The sequence below is a fragment of the Pundamilia nyererei genome, unplaced genomic scaffold (genome assembly GCF_000239375.1).
Source record: "Pundamilia nyererei isolate P.nyererei 1_Seehausen unplaced genomic scaffold, PunNye1.0 scaffold00018, whole genome shotgun sequence".
Lineage (NCBI taxonomy): Eukaryota > Metazoa > Chordata > Actinopteri > Cichliformes > Cichlidae > Pundamilia > Pundamilia nyererei.
This window is the reverse complement of record NW_005187419.1, coordinates 4316527-4331099: the sequence shown is the minus strand read 5'-3', so window position 1 is coordinate 4331099 and position 14573 is coordinate 4316527.

Sequence of the window (14573 nt, the reverse complement as noted above, 5' to 3'; positions counted from 1 at the left end):
CAAAAACTGCTGCTATACTCAATTAAATTGATGTAACACAAATGACACACAACAAATGCTACATTCACTTTCACTCGGTCGCCTCATGCCTGACACTATTTGATGACTCCAGCTGTATTCTTTTTAATGGTCAAAGAAATGATTTTCTGCCTATTTTATACATTTTAATTTATCAGGCTTGTATTTTATCGATCTTTTCTTGAGCGTAACTATTTTTTTAATTTATTTATTTTTCTACACTGGTGTTAATTTTATAGGGCTTAATGGTTTTTATTTACATGCTTGTTTAAAGCATTCAAATAATTAAAAAAATGTTTCACCTTTACGCTGTTCACATCATTTTATGGATCTCCTGACTATTTCCCCATTTTTTCAGCACATTGTGCTTTCACCTAGTATGAAATGTGCCATTTGAACAAGGTTTTGCTGGCTTGCTAAAATGTCATTGTTTACTTTACTATAGAGCTTTGCAGGTTGCCAATACCCCCAGTGGATTAACCCAAGGAGGCAAAACTGTAGCCGCAGCCCAGCACAGTGCTGTAATGACACTGTGCCTGAATAAGGGGGCAATATACCCCCTCTAAATAATGCAGGACCAAGCCTTGCAAATTTTTGAAACATTTACAACAGGTACCGTAGGATGTATACTCACCCAAGACTGTATTTAGTCATTTGCCTCTGAATGACACAAGGTGTATGTGAAGCCTTCCATCATGGCACTCTGTGAAGTGCAGCACCAGCAGCTCCCCCTTCCTATTTCTGCCATATCTCTGGTGAAACAGGCTAATTTAGTCGAAAATTGATACAAGAACGGGGATAAAATGTTAAGCAAGACAATCCAACAAGTCTGATTAGGCTGTATGTAGCCAATTAGGCCTACTGGCTTCCATCTGAAGTCAAGAGAGCAGCAACTGCAGGCACATTAGCCTACTGGAGAGCTTTTCGTCTGTCCTGTAACATAATTATGCCCATGCTGGTACATTTAATCGGATTCATGTAAGATTTAAGGTTCTTTTAAAGTGCAGATGAGCAATAAAACCGAAAGGGCAAAATGCAGCTTGTAGATTTACAGTTTGAGCCACAATCATAACACACCAGCATCCATTATTCGATTCAGTTTTATGCCTTGCGTTAGATATAGGTCTCAAGATTTAAATGTAATCTTGATGTAGCCACTGGTTTATGAGCTGATTTGCTAATATGAAACTAGTTTGGTTGCAGAGGAGATACATATTCTAGGCACACTGAACTTTTAGCTCTCTGCCATAAATAGAAAATGGTAACAATGTCCATGAGGTTTAAAGGTTCAAAGAGAAGCAGAGGATTAACTGATTCAGTGCTAACGTCCAGTGTGCCGTCTGATCACTTTGACTGGAATGTTGCTCATTATTGCTGAACCGATTCTGTGGTCAGAGGCATTTTAATCCATTGAAAATAAATTGCTCGGTATATATTACAAATGTTTCTTTTGTTTATAGCCTTTTAATACCGTGTTCACTGTAAATAACATCCCTTGAGTTTTATTCCCTTGGAAAAAAAGAGAAGCAGCCAATTTAATAGCATGCTCCGTATTTCCTGTAAGCTTTTAATAAGTTTTAGAGGGAGCAGCATAAGCTGGTAACTCCCCCCCCCCCAAAAAAAAAATGCAAATGAGATCCTATATATTGCTTTCATGTCATCATGTGAAATCCAAACTTGCCTTTACATCACAAGAGGAAATTAAAAACTAATTGACAGAACAAGCTTAAGTTTTTTATCTGAAGTCAGGACATACTGCAGTTTATCACTTGTGCTACTTTTATTAACAGCTTGTCTGAGCAAATGTAAATTAATCATCCAAAAAACATGAACGGTCACGCAAAATGATGAATGAATTTTCGGCACAAAATAATATTCCTTGTGATTTTTTTTCCGTTGTTGTTGTATTTTTATATGTAGTTGCTCCAGTGCCATGTACTCTTTGTGTCTGCTGCCTGCTGCGTTTAATCTCAGCTCTCTGTGGACTCCAATGTCCATCTGATCACAATGATTAGCTTTAACAGATGTGCAGTTGGGCTCTGTTTGATGACACAAGTTGTTTGTTGACTAAACCATTCATGAAATGCGTTAAGCTACAGTCAGGAAGGTTTCCTTCTATGATGACTAAAAGCGCCCACAGAACACAGACAGACAGTGTGTGTTAATACGCAGCTCTTGTATTAAGGATCTATATTTGGATTTGTCAAGGCTTGTAAAAAAAAAAAGCTTGCAATTGCAAGTTCAGGCAATAAGACTTTATAAACCAATTTTTTAGCTAGAGAATTAAAATTAATATTTTACAGAAAAGAAAGAAAATATGCACAGCAGCATGTGAGATGGGTAACACAATGCACAAGACTGCACTGGATGAAAATTAACGACTCAGAAACGTCAGATTTCTGGTTTTAAAAAACTTGGATAATGCTCACTGCAGTAATAAATGATATGTGACCAGCTCGCACATTCTGAAGTCAGTGGAAGTTAAATGAGGTGGAAATATGTATTTCAAGGTGTGATAACACGCCTCTGTGAGCACATGGTGCTATTATAAATGCTTTGGAGAATCCTATTTCTCCTGCAGGTAAAAGTACGAAGGGAAAGTTACAAATGAAGTGACAATAGGCTGAATATTAGAGAGGAAAGAGTTTTAGAAATGACAGACGTGTACTAGGTTCTTCTTGGAGACAGAGTGCACATGTTTCCAACATGGACATTAGTTTCTACTGGCATAAAGTGAAAAGACTTTGGTTAATATATGAAACACCAAATTGGAAGCCACGAACATTGTGCATGTAAATGTAAATGCAATAACTGCATTGACTACAGCACAGACCTTGAGAGAAAATAATTACACTGTTTAAATATTAGAGTGTTGTCTCTATTTAGAAAGATGTACAAAATACTGTCCTTATCTCTGTTGCAAAGCTGACAGAAAATCCAGTTCTTAGTCTAGTTTAGGTTTTTCTAAATAGACATTAATAGGCATACACTAAAAATATGAAATGATAACATCAGCAAAATCTCACCCATTAAAAACAGTCTCACACTTGCTGTCACTGCACTGCTCGGCGCTGCCATATTTGCACCGTAGTGGAGGAGACAGATGTCCCAAATCTCCCCCTTTCACACTTTTATAAGAGGTCTAATCCCATTGCTAGTTATTGCCTTCATTTGTCTCCGGTATTATCATTACTGGAGGAGATTGGCAGTCCCTCGAGATCCTTTTTGGCGAGCCCCCTCTTTGCTTGAAATGTGTGAGCCAGGCGTGATGGAGGCGCCTCTTGGCACTGTGTGGTACCTATCTTCTGATCATCTGTTATCTCTGACTGAACATATTGGATTATTGATTCGGAGAGGGAATGTGTTTTTGCAGGGAATCCAAGATTCACGCTTGTCTGTAGAAGCTTAACATGCTCATTGTAGCCCCGCTTTGACCCAATAAAATGCACAGTTGAACAGAATTTTAATTCTGTTTGGATTCAGTCATTTGACAAATTCCAGAGTGGAGCTGTCCGTGGTGCTGTTTTACATATTCTTCCATTGCAGACTGAAACTGCAAAAAGAAACTGTACCTTAGTTTTACTTTTGAAAGAGTGTGCCAGCATCATAAAATATCAGCATTCAAAACATTACCCACAATGGAACGTGACCCTTGCCAATGATGTAATGCTAGCAAAGTGGCTAATATAAACAATATATGTAGCCGTTGTGACGTCACTTACTGATTACTCAAGCCCTGCTATGATGACTCAAGTTGATCCTCTTTTTGCTCTCTTGGTGTTTTGAAACTGAAATAGTCAATCACAAGTCATTTTAATGAAACGATCCTATATAAACCTCCTTAATGACTCTATGTCATTGAACTTCAAGTTTCATCTAGCGTGACGTGAAACTAAAGACTGAGCCCATAAAGTAATCGACTGATTACATAGGAAGCATATTTTTTCAATACAACCAAACAGAATGGCTGCGCCGTGCTATTACACAGAATGCAGGTTTAAGACGCCTGCGTGCTGGCCTCACTTTTCAGACCCAGATCCACCTTTAATAGTGTCTGTGGGCTAATACACTCTTAAACCATTAGCTTCAAGCAGGTGTGAGTAGGTGGCTCTGAAGATCTGAAGTTACCTCCACACCTGTTTATTTTTTAAGTGTTTTAAACTGTTTTCACACATGCACTGTAGCACTTAACTTTTGTAGACATTACACAACAGCGGTACAAGTGAGAATGTAAATGTCTGCAGTCAGATCAGTCATTAAGCGCTCTTTAATCTGCCAGTTCCCTTGTACAAAGTCTGTGCGATGTCAAATTGGTCCTTTGTGAGAACAGTGCAGGTAATTATCTGCTGGATTCACAGACAGCCAGTGATTGTCCAGTGTGCTGCCTCCTGTGCGCTCTAATCAAGCAACACCCTTCCCTATGTAAATCAAACTTGAGTGCTTTCTGTGGTGAAAACACTATTGTAGTTGGAAAAAGGCGACTCTAGTCTTCAGCACTACTAGATGCTGCCTCAGATAACATTAGGGTGAGATTTTCTAGAGCTCCCTCTAGAACCACAAAATAATTTATACAGTCTCCTCATACATAGAAACATGTACAAGTCCCATTAGCAACATTTAATGTGTAAAACTCAAGGTGAATTTCTTTTAGCACGCATGCACAAACGCCCTTCCAGCTTTAAACATGTCGCGCTCTGTTGCCGGCTCGTAAATATCTTTCTCCATGCAGAGGTTCAAACAGAAATGCTTTAGACAAATTGAAGAGATGTAATATAAAAGAACATTAAAGATTATGAAAACACACAGACACATCTTAAAAACACCCACTTTAAGCGTTGCCATCTGGGAACAAATCTGATTTCTGGACTGTTACTCAACCTCCACTATTATAGGCATTCCTTTCCCTTAATGTGTGAAAGTCCGGGTGTGCAACAAAGGGTATAATGAACGAGCGAAGCAACAGAAAGTTGTGTAATACAGTAGATACCACTTTGATGGTTCCTCAGGAGGATCTATGAATTAGGACAGCCTGACGATCAGCAGCAGAAGATAGGAGGAGTCTGTCAACAGGAGGCAAGCAGGAGGGTATATGTGGCGACGCGGCAATGAATTTTATTGATATTTTCCTGACTGAGCCTGTGTCTTTGCACATGAGTGTGTGTGTGTGTGTGTATATGAGGCAAAAAGTGAATGTCTGAGACATTGACCATAGACACCAGCCCACTCTGCTGCCAAGTCACATTAATTGTATATCAGCGGCTGCCTTTCATGCCTCCGAACTGCAGCATATTTGGATGCTGCTTCAAGTGATACCATGATTATTTCACAAACCACGGTGAGAGAGAAATCTAGTGATTTTATTTTGGTATCGGAGTAGCTTTAACCCGGTTTATTTAAATACTCACCCTTGTAATTAAAGTGTAAACATCCAAGAACATGTTATTTTGTCTGGCTTTAAGCTCCCTCATTAGATGCTTTACATACCGTAGGTGGTCACTCCTAAGGGTATACTTCGTAGTATATGTCATGCTGTACAGTGGGTGTAAATCCCATAAATTCCTACACACACGTTTTCCCCCACCCTGGCTTCAGATGACTGGAAAAGCTAATGTATATTCATGAGCTGGGAATAGGTTGTATTGCTTTTATGTGATCTAATCTCTGTTACCGATTGATGTAGTCAGGCAAGAAGGTTCATGTTCAGGAATAGATGGACTAGATATATGAGTATTTCTTTTCAGAGACAAAGTTGCCAAATACTCCTTTAAACTAAGCTTGTTTTTCTTTCTGTCCGATGGGTGAATTTGAACTTAGAACATGTTCCCATGTTGGCTCGCTCTTACTGTTTACTGACATCTCACTGGAACAATAAGGATCAAAGTGTGTTTGGCTGTAAAAAAAATCTCTGCGCTCTCATTTATAGGCTGTACTCCTCAGTTGTACTATTACCTGTCGCTGCTTTCTCCTCCGTGCACACAAATACACACTTGCTCTAGTTATATTAGCTGACGGCATGCTGTCTGGAAGCCGTTAAAGCACTGGGGACCTGCTCCTACTGTCCCCAGCTGTCTATATAAATTAGTAACACAGAGTGCCACTAATGCTCGCAGATCACAGTCTGAGGCACGGCAACATCTGTGCACATCTGAGCACATCAGTGTGAGTCTGAGAGTCCTTGAACTTAGCAGGGAAGTTGCCCTAAGGACACTTGCAACTGTCAGACAATCTGTAGGGGTGCTCGCAGGTTTAACCTAAAGCAAAGAGCCACACGTTCTTTTATTTACCCATCTGACTGCTGCAGTTTCTGTGTACTCAAGTAAAGTCTTGAGCTTCTAGCGTGCCAAAGCCCCCCTTTCACTACCAAACACCATCCTCGCTAGGCTGTCACTTCACCCTAGAGTTCTGATTTGGTATCTGCCCATCACTTCTTAATTGGTCCCTTCCATCTTCTTTTTCTATTTTAGCTTCCTTGTGTTTGTTTATCTCTTTTTCTTTCTGAAACCACATAGAAAAAAATCCTCCTGCAGGCAAGAGGAAACATTGCCAAGAACAGCTCTGTTGGCCTGCTTAGAATTTACATATGTAAATGAGAGCCAGTGTTGCCCGTAGATCTGCAATTAGGCAAACAGCTGAAGCTTACAAACAATGTCGGTCCCCATTACTTTACCAATAATAGAGTTTCTTGTGCACTGATTTATATTGCTAACCCCATTACCTTCTTTCTCCTTCCTTTATGCAATTGGTTGAAGATAATGTGCTGGACTTGACTCAAGGTCTTTGATTAGTGAAGCCGCACAATGTGCTAAGGAAGGAAAGAAGCTACCCATTTTCTTTGTAAAACACAAGCTTGGCTTACTTTTTATGCTTTAAAGTTAAAAGAGCTTATCGGCTTGTGTTCATCAAAGCACTGTAAATCTATTTACATACTGTGTTCTACAAAGAAAACACCACTTCTAATAAGTTGCAGAAGTCAAAAGTCATGACCAAGATTTCACACTTATCACACATTATATCCTCAACCCCAGTTAACATTATGCAGCCCAGATTAGTGTTGGCATTATTTTGCATGTTGGAGCTGGCCTCTTAAAACGTCCTGACTGGTCTGACATAATAATTGCATAATACTTACAGTTAGGTAGCTTACCGCTAAAATGTGACCAAACTCTGCTAACGCTAATATATCCAGCAGACACAGGACCACATGTGCAACCTGTGGGCGTGTTCCTTTTTTTTTTCAGGTTTTACTCCAACATTCAGGATTAGGATTTGAATCCTGGTTTGTCTGCTCCCACCAGGATAATATCTGAGGATATATATGTGGTTTTCCACGAGGGCATGCAAAGCTGGCCGTGCTTGTCCAGCAAAATCTAAAAATATACATTAATTAAAGAATCCCCAACCTCTAAATTGCTGCCATCTTTTGGCCAAAGTTGGCTATGGCTGGAATCTGGCTTAACTTGTTATTGTCTCTGCTTGTCATTCTGTAAAAATCACCACAGCCACTCACATAATCTCTTTGTTTTTCTCATATGCAAGACAAGTTTGTCCATAAACTGCAACCATTCAGCTAAATGTTTGCTGATTGACTGCTTAAGGCATTAAGAGTGACTGCAACAGGGCATCCTTCCTTAATGATTCAAAAAGACAACTCAAAAAGACATTAGTATCACGGTAAAATCAATGCGAAAGCTTATTTGTATTTATAAGAAGCAGCTGGTTGTGACTGAAAGGCAACTGCGATAAGGTGGCTGTTTCTAAATGTCCTCTACTGCTGCTTGTGTGATGTGTGTGAAATCAAAATGACGTGCAGCAAAGTGGCTTAAGAGTTTTTTTGTTTTTGTTACCTTAGCAGTGTTACCATACAAGGTCTGAGTGTGGGAGTTTTTTTCTGATCTAACTGCATCAAATCCAGAAGTGTTTAGACAATGACATCATTTTTGACTCTTTGCCAGTGTGGATTTTAACTTAAACAATAAATATACAGTTCAAGTTCAGACTTTCAGCTTTAATTTAAGGGTTTTAGTATTGCATCAACTGCTGTTGTTTTTTTTTAACAGCCATTTTTATAAAACACCAGCTGAAAAAAATCAATTAAAATAAATGCAGGATGCAATGATTTGTAAATCTCATACAACCATGTTTTATTCGCAATAGAACTCTGGAAATATATTTTGCTCTTTTATTTAACTCATTTTGAAATTGAGGGCAGCAACACATCTCAAAAAAAGTTGGTAAAAGGTTCCATGTTTACAGTAGTCGGCAGTCTTTAAAGGTCTGGGAACTGAAATCAATTTTTGGACTTTTAGGAGAGAAATGTTGTCCCACTATTGTCTGAAATAAGATTGTAACTGCACAACAGTCCTGAGTCTTCTTTCTTCTTCTTCTTCTTCTTCTTTTTATTCCAAAATGCATCAAATGTTTTCGTTTGGTAAAAGGTTCCATAGGCATTCATACGCCTCCAAGCCATCAGAGATGCAGAGTTTGAACTGTGCGCTGATAAGAAACTGGACAGTCCTTCTCTGGAGAGCGCAGTGTCCATGTTTTCCAAATTTCAATTTGTCTGACCACAGAACAGTTTTCCTCTTTGACTCAGTCCAAGCTTTGGCCCGGCAGCAGGGTTTCTGAATCACGTTCACAAATAGCTTCTTTTTTTTTTTGGATGCTAGAGCTTTAACCTGTTTGTCCAGCTGTTTCTTTTTAGTAACACTTACTTTTCCAGCCTTTTGTTGCCCCCATTCCAACTTTTTTTGAGATGTATTGCTGCCATTAAATTCTAAATGAGCCCATGTTTTTCATTCAAACATTTAAACATTGGGTATGTTGTTTGTGTTTGTGAGTAAAATATAGTTTATGAGATTTGCAAATACATCTCAGAAATGTGTTATTGTTCTATTTTTAGTTACTTTTGCCACAGCAATCAAAATTCTTTGGAATTGTGTTTGTACATAGTTCCCTATTTTTAAAGGCTCAAAATTAACTAGACTCACAGACAAATCTATGGCCAGATGAGGTTAACTTGGATTTGGTATCTGTTCAGTGGCGCTCTCAGTATGAGGCCCAAAGAAATGCTGATGCATCATCATTAGGCTGAGAAAACAAACATAAATCTTTTAGAGACATAGCAAAAACATCAGGAATGGCTAACTCAGCAATCCTGCACATTCTTAAAAGGAAGAAATGCACTGGCAAGCTCAGCAACACCAAAAAGTCTAAAAAAAACTACACAAGACAATGAAAGTGAATGATAACAGAATTATTTTGATGTTTAAGACAACTTCACAACATCTAACCAAACCAAGAACACTATTGAGGTGCATCATTATCAAAACCTATAATCAAGACATACTTTTATGAATGAATATGCAGTGGGTTTATAACAACATGCAAACCACTGGTTACACTCAAGAACTAGAATGCCAGATTAGACTTTTCCAAAAAACATCTGAAAGAGTCTGCAAAGTTCTGGACAAACGACTTTAGAAAAATGAAACCGAGGTGAACTCGTACCAGAATGATGGGAAGAGAACAATCTGATGCAGATCCTGTTATCTGTCGAACACGGATATGCAGTATTATAGCGTGGACATGTACAGTATGGGTGCTAGTGGAACCGGGTCACTAGTGTTTATTGATGATTGCGATAGAAGCAGCAGGATTAATTCTGAAGTGTTACAGGGCTATGCTCTCTGCTTACATTCAGCCAAATGCTGTAAATCTGATCTGATGGCATTTCGCAGTGCAAATGGATATTGACCAAACGCGTACTGCAAAAGCAATCCAAGAGTTTCTCAAAGCAAAGAAATGGGACATTCTTCAATGGCCAAATCAGTCACCTGATCTCAATCCATCAGAGCATGCTTTTCAGTTATTTAATAGAGTAGAGGTCTAGCAGAGCATCTCAAGAGATGAAATACTGTATTTATGGGTTGTAGATTTCAGGCAGATTTTCATCCAAGTATTGAGATAAATCCTTATATTTGTCTGAGGGGACTATGTGTAAAAATGGCGATTATACCTGAACAGTTAATGTAATTTTTTAAAAGCATTTTTAACAAAAGAGTTTAAAACCATTTTTTTGATACTACTACTACAACTACTGATAATAATAATAATTTTGAACTTTCACAACAAAATCCAACCCAGTTTCAGACTTTCTAACATCTTCTGGGTAACAGATCGAATATCTTTTGCCAACTGGAGATAAGGAGGTCGGTTCTGTCATTGCGCACTGGTAGCCCGAGTGCTCTTCAGAACTTTCTGTGGAGATTTGAGGTCACTGTGCCCTCAGTAAGGGTGAGTGAACATTCTCCAATGCCACCTTCCCTCTGGATGAGTCCTTTACAGAAGGAATCAAAGAAATAAAGTCTTTCAAAGTCTGTGTGGTGTTCTGGGAAAATGAAGTTGTTAATTCAGGTCATACATTTTTGTCATGATCTTAATTGTAACCCAGTGAAACAAACATATAAAAAATACTGTAGGCAGTTTTTGAATAACTTATCCTTTGGTAAAATGCAATAAAAAAAAGAAGAGAAAAACATGAAATAAGGAAGGATGGACGACTAAGAAAAGTTTATCTGTGACGAGTATAATAGTGTCTTTACAGATTTCTCCAAAGCAGCCAGACCGCTAGCGCTGGAACACTTTATCAGGCTAAGAAAGCAAAGCACAGTACGACAGTTATCAGATCACAGCAGTGACTAACTCCATGCCAGTGGACTGATTTTAAAATACTTGTTTACAGAACGCTAAAAGCTTTAGAGACAAAATGTACATTCATGACCTGCAGCCGGCTTCTAGCCATGTCAGGCTGTCTGGGACTGGGTTGTTTACTGTTTTGTGTTTACTGTTTTATACATCGCATATCTGTAGCAGACTTTGAAGCTGTGTGGCCGGATCCAGGTTTAAACACATTTTAATAATGACAGAAGAAAATCATAAAAGATGAATGTATGTATAGCCACACTCAGTTTATTTTTATGTTGAATAATGTCCCTCAATAAATAAATTACTTAATCACGCTTGCTACTACAAATATCTTACTGGCCAATCACATTGCAGCAACTCAATGCATTTAGACATGTAGACAAGATCGAGTTGACCCACTGAAAGTGAGCATCAGATTGGGGAAAATCGGTTATTTAGGTTATTTTAAATGTGACATGGTTGTTGGAGCCAAAAGGAGTGGCCTGAGTATTTGCTGATCTGCTAGGATCATCCCATCTAACCATCTCTAGTTTTTACAGAAAATGATTAGAAAAAGACAAAATATCAGAGTGTACTCAAGTTCTAACGGCTTCTACTAGCAGGATAACGTGCCATGTAACAACATTTAAATATCTCTTACTGGTTTCTAGAACATGACCTTGAGTTTTTGTACTCAAATAACCTCCACGGTCACCCGATCTTGATTCAATAGAGCACCATTGGGATACGGGTGGAACAGCAGATTCTTATCATGGATGTGGAGATGACAAATTTTCATGTCAAAGTGGAACAAGATCTCTAAAGATTTTTTTCCAGCATCTTGTTGAATCTATACCATGAAAAATAAAGGCAGTTCTAAGAGCAAAAACCTGCTACTAGCCGGTGTAACTAATGAAGTGGCAGATAGCTGCATATGTTTTTTTTATCTGATTTTTTAAAATTGTTTTTTTATGCTTTTAAGACTTGATTGAAAATCTGATGTAGGTCATTTTTATGCAGAAAAGTCTAAGAAGCCCACTGAACAGCACTCTGTTCACTGATAGAAGACCTGTTGACGTCGACAAGAGTAATATATTTCATCTAGCACTTGAAAGTATGGACAACAATGGACTCTTCTCACTGTTGAGGTCTGGGAAGCGCCTCCTCTCCCTTAAGGCCAAAACAGAGAGAAGGAGGAGGAGCTTCTTCCCCCAGGCTACTCGGGCCCTGAACCAGGTGTAGGACTGGACTCTCCCACACACATCACCTCACTATAAGACTGGACTCTCACACACATCACATCACCACACGCACTCTATTTGCACATTTTTACTGTAAATTTCTAAGTTAAATCTGTAAATTTTGTATAACCTGTAAATAGTAAATACTGTAAAACCACTGTTATTTAATGGTCGGGCATTGCATTGCACAGCTACAGGCATTTCACCTCATGTCATACTGTGTATGGTTGTGTGTGTGACAAATAAAATTTGAATTTGAATTTGAAAGCTTTTACTTTGTAAAAATCTTACTTCTCTCTGTATTTTGAATGCTACTTTTAAGCCTTTTTAATACCTTGACCATAAGTTAATTTGGGCATCTGTTAACAAAGCTAGTTAAAGAACTCTGACACTGAGGCATATGAACAATTTGAGCTTAATTTCACCGCCCCAACTCCTGAAAAATGTGGTCTCTTGAGCTTCTAAGTATTTAACTGTGCGTTGTCTTTTATTTTTCCTTATGCTATTACTATTTTCTGCAAAACTGTATAATTGCTGGCAGGAAATTGAAAAACAACACAGAAACATGATTCAAAGGTAATGGAAAATACAGTTTGTAGTCATATGTTGCAATTATAGCTGCTTTAAAGCTTTTTTATGTCCTACACACATCTTAATGTATTTTGCTGGTATCTTTAAAAGAGGGCTATTTAGATAAACTTTCTTTGCTTTGATTGTTGAGCTTCAGATGAAAAAAACCCCCCAAAAACGGCTGCATGAAATCGCAGAATTGGATTATAGCACATGATGAGAAATTAGACCCGAGACTGCTGAGTTGTTAAGTGTTACGGTCCCAGACCTCCTCTAATAGCGTGAAATGAGAACAGATCTGTTAAAGCCTCAAAAAGCATAGAAATGGGATGGGATTGGCTTTATGCCGTCGTTCATTATCCCCCTCGCACTGATAGACCCTTTATAAGACTTAATTAAAAAGTCGATGGCATCTTTAATGGCCACAGCACTGGTTGTTTTTCTGTGTTTTTAAAACGCTTGCTCCCTAATGACCAGAGGCAGCCTCATTTGGGGGATGGCGGACAGAAAAATGTTTTGACCTGTAGCATGAGGTCATTATGCCCCGGCTGTGTCAGGAAAACAGATAAGCCAGTTTGTACTTTTCCAGTGTGCATTGGCTGCTGGTCAGTGAGCAGAAAATAGCTGCTGAATAATCAGTTGAAGTCTTTTTAGAGGAACCCCACCAACATGGAGATGAAGGGGTTAATTTAAATGACAAATCAAAAGGCTGTTGACAGCTTTCTGCTTGGTTTGTTCTTCATACCATGACTTTTTGACAGTTTGTCTCATGTCCTTGTTTATCTACTGAATGAGATGCAGAGTAATAGTGAAGCTTGTTTGAGATGAAGCCAAGTGTGCCAAAGCCTTGAAAGACATCCAGTGTCCTCTCTGTCTCAGAAACTACTTTAGTTGAAACTAATGAATGCAGTTTGAAAGACACAGAGAGGGCCTCTTTGGAGTAATTGTAGGAGAATCAATTTTTAATACTGATTTCAAGGATGTGTCTTTGCTCTATGGGTTTTTGGCTAAAAAATGTTGAACTTATATGACTGTTTCTTTCCTTTTGTAAGAGATTTTTCATTAATTTTCCTTTTTTTTTCCTGTTAGTAGAAATAAATGTTTGCTGTTGCATCTGGCTATTGTTAAATGAGCATTATTTAAAAGGGTCATTCAAACTATTTTACAAACATATTTGAGGTTAATTATTGGCTGCTATGCTGGCAGTGAAAAAAGTTGTTTAATGTCTTCCTTGGCTCAGGAGGGAGTGTTCAATTTTTAAAAACCTCTAATGATGTCTTCGACATTTCTCAGCTTGGGCTTGAGAATTTAAAATGAAATAAGAAAAGTAGTTTTACCCTGTGGGGTTGTGGAGTTTCAAGGTGTGGACAAAGTGAAGATCTTATAAAAGATGCTATGAGGTTAAATTATAGGAATGCTGGATTATGGGATTTGGGGAATTGGGCTCACCAGGGACTAATGGGGCTGTTCAAACAAATTACCTCAAATTTCCACGCAGTTTGTTGCGAGCTCTGACCATCCTGTTCTTCTCCTGAGGTGTCAAAATATATCATTTTATCAGGAGCTTTCATTACAAAGCTACATGCAAGATGTTCTTTGTTGTTAGTGCCACTCTGGTCATGGCAGTACTCGACTCTGAGAGCAAACAGTCTGAAAAAGTCTGTATAAGGTGGTGGTGAATTTGAAGAGGCTTCAGTCACAAGATTATTAGTGAGAGGACTGTAGTTTGTGTCCTGCTTGAAAGCTTTGTGTTTGCACTTCTCCTTTATTATTTGTTTTTTCTGATTGTTAAAATAAGCACCAGTAATATTTTTATGTTTATTTACATTGCATTAATCCTGCATGCTAAACATTGCTAAGTACCCAGTTTGTTAAAATGTAGCAAAATATGGTCTTGATTCATATGAGATGAGACCAAATATGAGGGAGACCTCTCTCACTATCGCTGTGACTGTTGTGTCTTTCTGAGCTGGCATCATCAGCCATATTTAGGAGTGAGAATACCCTTCTCTGACCAAATGGGAATTTTCTCCTGTTACCATCACAGTCCCCAGTGTCAGT